This window comes from Octodon degus, unplaced genomic scaffold, assembly GCF_000260255.1.
Source record: "Octodon degus isolate 3935 unplaced genomic scaffold, OctDeg1.0 scaffold00122, whole genome shotgun sequence".
NCBI lineage: Eukaryota > Metazoa > Chordata > Mammalia > Rodentia > Octodontidae > Octodon > Octodon degus.
The window spans coordinates 681274-687986 of record NW_004524698.1 but is presented as its reverse complement, the minus strand read 5'-3'; the positions used below and the strand labels follow the sequence as shown (position 1 = coordinate 687986).

Sequence of the window (6713 nt, the reverse complement as noted above, 5' to 3'; positions counted from 1 at the left end):
GGACCGCGGTTCAATCCCCCAGCACCACATGCCAGCCAGCCCCGCCCCCTGGTGGGCTGAGCTAGCCACACACACACACATACACATAAATAAATAAAATTTAAAAAAAAAGGTTTGTTTTCTTCTCTATGCTCAGAAAGAAATGGTCTTACCCCCACAGGATGTCATCTTGAAGGAATGGGAGGCTGAGATAACGACTGGAGGCATGTGTTGGTGTGAGGTTGAAAGCACCAGTTTCTCCTCCTTTCTCTATTATCACACCTCATTTCAGTATCCTCTTCCAAAAGATTTAGATATGAACACAGCTTACTGCCCCCTGGAGGGCTCTCCAAGCACCATCCACTCCCTCTCCAGCCCCCCTTCCTAGCAGAATTTGTCATCATAGTCATCATCCTTCATCCCCTTCAGCCGAAGTTGGGCAACGTGTTCAAATACAATGTCATCATCTGTGGTATAGGTGTCAAATTCAATGAGGTTGGTATCCACAGGGACATCTGCTTCTGGACTGGCTGTCTGTAGCCTGGGAAGGGGGATGTGGTCATGGGGCTTGGGATACATAAGAACAAAAGGCAGCTCCACAGCTCCACAGAGACATCCCTGCCTCAAGACACCACCAGCTTCACCTTGACTCTATAGAACACCAGGATTCCCAGCACCTCCTTGTTAGCCCCCTCCTTCATGATGGTGCTGGACACCAGGTTGGTGTCATGATTGAGTTTCCCATCCAGAGCAAGACCGCGCTTCTCCCAGTTATCACTGAGCAGTGGGGTTATGGTGTACACTTTACAGAATGTGGAACTGGGGGATACCTGGTCATCTTGTTTGAGCTGGGCCACTAGGCACTTGTACTGGGCTGTACTGAAGAGGCAGATGTTGGCATATTGTCTCACAGAGCCTCTGATCTTCTTGACAGTCTTGGTAGAGTTGTTGGTGACATGGACATTGACATTAAGGGGCTCCCCATAATGGTACAGCTCCTTGTCCAGGGTTGCCTCAAGATGCAGGGACCAGTCAGACATAAGGAAGTGGCATGTGGTTTCTGCTGAGAGCTGAGGGCCAGGTTTTTCTGGGGCAAACTGCACCTTGCAGATCATTAGTCACACAGAATTCCTTTTGTAACTCCAGCAGCTTGTGGTAGGTGGTGATCTCGATGTCCAGGGCCAGCTTGACATTCATGAGCTCTTGGTACTCACACAGCTGCCGGGCCATGCCCTGCTTGGCCTTCTGCAGGGCAGCCTCCAGCTGGGCCAGCTTGGCTTTGGCATCCTTAATGGCCATCTCCCCATGCTGCTCGGCATCAGCAATGGCAACCTCCAGGGATGCTCTCTGGCCTTTCAGAGCCTCTATCTCCACCTGCAGGTGTCTGATGCTGCTTTCATCTCAGAGATCTCAGACTTTGTGCTGAGGAGGTCATCCCTGTGCTTCCCAGCCAGAGTCTACAACTATTCATGCTTGATCTGGTACATGCTCTCAGCCTTGACCCAGATGCAGTTGGTGATCTCCTTGTACTGGGCCATGGCTTCGGCGATGATGCCGTTCAGGTCAAGTGAGCAGCTGCTGTCCATGGACAGCACCGGGCCAGGGAGATGGCTCAGTGGAACAAGCGCTTCCCTGGCAAGCACAAGGGCCTGAGTTCAATCCCCAGTTCCGCAAAAAAAAAAAAAAAAAAAAAATCCCATGGACAGCACCACAGATGTGTCCAAGATCTGTGACTGCAGCTCACATGTCTCCTCCTCATATAGCTGCCTGAGGAAGTTGATCTCATCAGTCAGACCTTCCAGGTGTGACTTGAGCTCCACCTTGTTCATGTAAGTTTCATTCACATTCTTCTTAAGGAGGACAAATTTTGTATACTTGTTGATCTCATCTTCATATTTACTCTTGAAGTTCTCCACCAGCCCCTGATGTTTCTAAGCTCTGCCTCCAGCTTCAGTGTGTCCATCTGCTGCCGAATGTTGTTAATGTAGCTTTTGAACATGTTGTCCATGTTACTCTCGGATGTCTTCTGCTACTGCAGGAGGCTCCACTTGGTCTCCAGCATCTTATTGTGCTGCTCCAGAAACTGAAACCTGTCGATGAAGGAGGTGAACTTGCTGTTGAGGTTCTTGATCTGCTCTATCTCCTGAATACACATGGCCTGGATGTTAAGGTCCACCTCCAGGTTCAGGGGGTTCAGCATGCTCTGCTTCACCTGGACAGCAGTGATGCTCCCCACACCACCAGCCCCGCCATAGCCACCCAGCCGGAAGCTGCCACTGTTGCCCATTTGGGAGAAGATGGAGGAGCTGATGCGGGAAGCAGGCCCGCTGGTGTAGGAGAGGCTGCTGTAGGCCTGGGGGCTGGAGGTGGACACCTCTTGGGAATTCTGGGTCACCATTATGGACATGGTGGAGGCTGGGGTGGAAGCAGGTGAATTGAAGATGGAGACTGGAGGGGGAGACTGGCAGCCACTTCTGGACAGTCAGCATTTTATTTTTAATTAAATGTTTTAATTGGTTTGTTTAAATTATCTTCATGCTTGCTAAATATTTTATGAATGGATTTGTATGGTTCTTCTTTGATCTCCTGAAACATTTTGACTATTTTATATTTGAGTTATTTGTGTGTTCTCTCCATGAGTGCCTGTGAAATCATGTTAGGAGGTGTTAAATCATTTAATCCTAAGGGAGTTTGCCTCTTTTTTTTTTTTTTTTTTTTTTTTGTGTGTGTGTGTGTGTGTGTGTGTGTGTGTATAGAACAGGGATTGAACTCAGGCCCTTGTGCTTGCCAGGGAAGCACTTATTCCACTGAGCCATCTCCCCGGCCCCAGGATTTTGCCTCTTGTGGGCCTGATCTAACTAGGTGAAACCTTAAGAAGAATGGCACCCTGCTGATGACAGAAAGTTAGCACATGAAGTTTAATGCAAGAAGATTCTGTATTGCTGTCTTTAAAGATAGAGAGACTGTGTGCAAAGCAATATGTAGGCACTGAGACCCATTTATTGCTAAATGCCAACAAGGAAAAGGGAACTTCAGGCCTACTATTGTATGTCATGGCTAATGTAATGGTTGGTTGATTCTGTCCATTTGAGAAGTTTAGTTAAGCAAAGTTTAGCTAAATTGGTTTAGCAGTTCTACACTCTAGGATGTAGAAGATCTATACTAGGGCAGCTCATCACCTGCATAGTGTACAAAGGGAAAATGAACCAGGATGGGCATGATTCTGTTCTTCTGAGGTGCTCCAGTTTTTTTGTTTGTTTGTTTCATTTTGTTTTGTTTTTCTTCAGTACTGGGGGTTGAACTCAGGACCCTGTACTTGCCAGGCAAACGCTTATTCTACTGAGCTATCTCCCCCGCCCTATAAGAGCTCCAGTTTTCACCTTCATTTGGGAAGTCATTTCTTGGATTTCAGACCACAGACTTCAGTTTCCAGCCCAGATCTTTCAGCTTTTCAGCACAGACCCCTCTGCTTCCTGATATGGACTTGCACAGGACACTGAAGTGAGCTCCAGACCTCGAACTGAATTCTTCTGTCTCCAGTGTACAGACAGACACCCTCTGCACATTCCCTCATCTGAGTCTGTGGGTGACCATGGTCAGGCAACCTTGCACATTCTTATACATTTGTGTACTTGTGTTATATCACTAGTAAAACACTGACTGATACAGCTAACAAGTTGAATAAGTTCACAAGTGGATCTTCCTGTGTCCAAATGAGACTTAGTCAGCTCCTTCAATTGCAGCCTTTTGAGATCTAAAAAAATACAGAACACTGGGCTAAGTAATTATAGTTTTATATCTCTATGTATGGTACTGTGTTAACGTGATATATATTTCTTCCATTCTTTTAGTTTGATCTTATCTATGTCTTATTTTTACTGTATTTCTTGTATTTCCTGCATTTGTCAGCATATATTTGGGTCTTATATTTCTTCTAGCCTGCCAGTATTTGTTTTTTAATTGCATATTATTTGTTTTCTTTTTGTTTTATCCTGCTTTATTTTTCCATTCATTTTTGGATTAAGAAAATATTTTTAATTATCTCATCTTGTATTCTATTTAATTTAATATATATTCATTTAATAGTACTTGACTAGTTACTCTACTTCTCGAAGTTTTTAGTTTTACTTTTATTTTTATTTTGTGTGTGTTCTTACTAAGGTGCTCAAACTTGTAGTGATCCTCCTGTTTTTAGCTTCCCCAGAGCTGCGATGACAGGCAGGTAGGTATGTCAATACCCCGGACTTGGTCACTCGGTTGCTGGCTTGGTACACCTGGGCATGGAGTCAGCACAGCATGTGGTGCCAGGGCTTGAACCCTGGCCCCTGTGCTTTTCTACGCTGAGCTATCTCGCTGGCCCTCAAAGTTATTTTTTATAATAATTCTTTATTTTCATTTATGTATTTGGTACAGGATCTTACTATGTAGCTCTGACTCATAGTGATCTTCCTGTTTTCAGCCTCCACAGGGCTGGGATTATAGGCATGTGCCCCCATGCCAGGACTCATTCACAGGTACATCCTGTCCAGGGGCTGGTTCAAGAGGTGGGAGTGGGGATCAAACCCTAATCCCTGCACTTGACAAAGCAGGTGCTCAGTCTGCTGAGCTGTCTCACCAGCCCTATAGTAATTATTTTTCCATAATAATTCTAAAACATAACTTTTATTTTTCATTTTTTTTTTTTTTGTGAATGTAAATTTTTCCAGAAGCTTCATGGCATGTGATACTACAAAACATTATAGGACACACTGTCTGGAAAGGAGGGAAAGGAGCCAGGATCCTCTCCCTTCCCCCAAACCCTCATCCCACCCCCTCCCCATTATGGGCTCATTGCAGGCCTGGTGCAATATGTCACACTCAGGAGCAAACAGGAGTCCTTACACTTGCCAGGCAAGTGCTTAGACCACTGTGTTATCTCTCCAGCAAGGCTTCATCTTTTAAAACAATAAGATGCCAAGAATTACTACATTATTGATTAATGTAGGTATTAGCTCTTCTTTTCTTTTCTTTTTTTTTTTTTTTGTGGTGTGGTGGTGCTAGAACATGAACAACCAAGGCTCTTTAATTACATCAGCACGTTTTATATTTTTTTTAATGGTGAGATGGGGTTTCTTTAAACTGCCTAGGCCAGCCTATGCCACAAAGCCAGCCTGAACTGCATAATGAAGCCCTATCTCAAAAGAAAACAAAACAAAACAAAATACAAGTATATGTGACAGTACCCAGTTGCTAGTGATCGTAAATGCACCAGTGCAGACAGTATGATAGAAAAGAGGGAAGTGGGACAAATACAATTGTACTTAATATACACTTTAACACAATTATGAAAAGTTCAAAAAAAAATCCTATTTGGAAAACAAATTTTCTCCTCCATCACCCATCTCTTCTTTTCTCTGTATGCTAGCTTACTTCTGTATAATAGTTTTCTCCAGATAAGATAATATGAAGTTCCCATCAGGTTTTACATTCTGAGCCATTATAGGGAGTTAAGCAGAACTATATTTTCTGCCCTATGTTCAGAAAACTTGTTGATGAATTGATGGGTTTGTAAAGCTTACAGTACTTGTTCTTTCATAGGCCAATTGACTATGCAGGGTGTAGGGTACCACCATAGTTAATAAGATAGCTGATTTCAAGACCAATATGACTATTTATAACTAGCCATGTAGATCACTGAAGGACTAGTGGAAAAGAGATGCTTGGCACACTGCCACACTGAATTTTCTACACTAGGACATTAGGGTTCCATGGCTTTTGCCAGGTGCATACCTGTAATCCCAGCATTTGAGAGACTGAGGCAGGAAGATTGCCAGAAATTCAAGGCCAGCCCAGGCTACACAATGAGTCAAAAGACAGCCTAAATGACAGGGCAAGATCTTGTCTCAAAAAATTTCTGTGGTTTTAATCTCATGTGTTATAGCCTCCAGAGTCCTTGTCAGTCCATGGCTAAATCTCCCCACCCCCACCTCATGGTTAAATCAGTTCCTATAAATACCTTCTCCTTATCTGTCTGCCTGTACTGCTTATCATGTATGAACACAGCGAGCATTTTCTGAGATGGTGTCTCTTTTGTGTAACAGAAATTCAAAAAGTAGATAATGACTTCTGGCATGTATCCACCTTAGTAAAAGTTAGATTTTTTTTTTTTTTTTTTTTGTGGAACTGGGGATTGAACTCAGGCCCTGGTGCTTGCCAGGGAAGTGCTTATTCCACTGAGCCATCTCCCCGGCCCCAGATATCTTTAAATAAAATTTTAAAATAAGTATTTTTAAATAGCTTATACTTTAGAATTACCATCCTTTTTTCACCATTGCTACTATTAGAAGATCTTGGGATTTTGGTGGCATATGGGTTACATGCAAACATTCATCTTACTCTGTCAAATAACTTTTTGTCTTTCTTTCTATTCTAGTGAAGAGGTAGATTTAGAACTTCCAAGCACTGAGAATGAGTATGTATCGACTTCTGATGCTGTGGAACTCAAAGAGGTATTTAAGGAAAAAACAGTCACTTCTCTTGGAGTTGTGGCAGATGGAGTGGCTCCTGTCTTCAAAAAAAGAAAAATGGGAAATCTAGAAATTTAAGGCAATGAGGTGATGACCAATAATTGCAAAAGATATTTTTGTGTGTGCATTTTGGCCAGAATTGGGACTTACACCTGCTAGAGCTTTTGTACATTTGTTTCTGTTTGGTGATGAACATTTAGATTTCATTCTAAATGTATTTGCTGTGAA

The 6713-nt window shown here is 43.2% G+C and overlaps 2 pseudogenes; both read right to left on the bottom strand.

Annotated features, from left to right (window-relative positions):
• Positions 1-363: 363 nt before the first annotated feature.
• LOC101572591 lies at positions 364-1115 on the bottom strand (annotated as a pseudogene).
• A 327-nt stretch (positions 1116-1442) lies between these two features.
• Positions 1443-2386, bottom strand: LOC105743391 (annotated as a pseudogene).
• Between the last annotated feature and the right edge of the window lie 4327 nt (positions 2387-6713).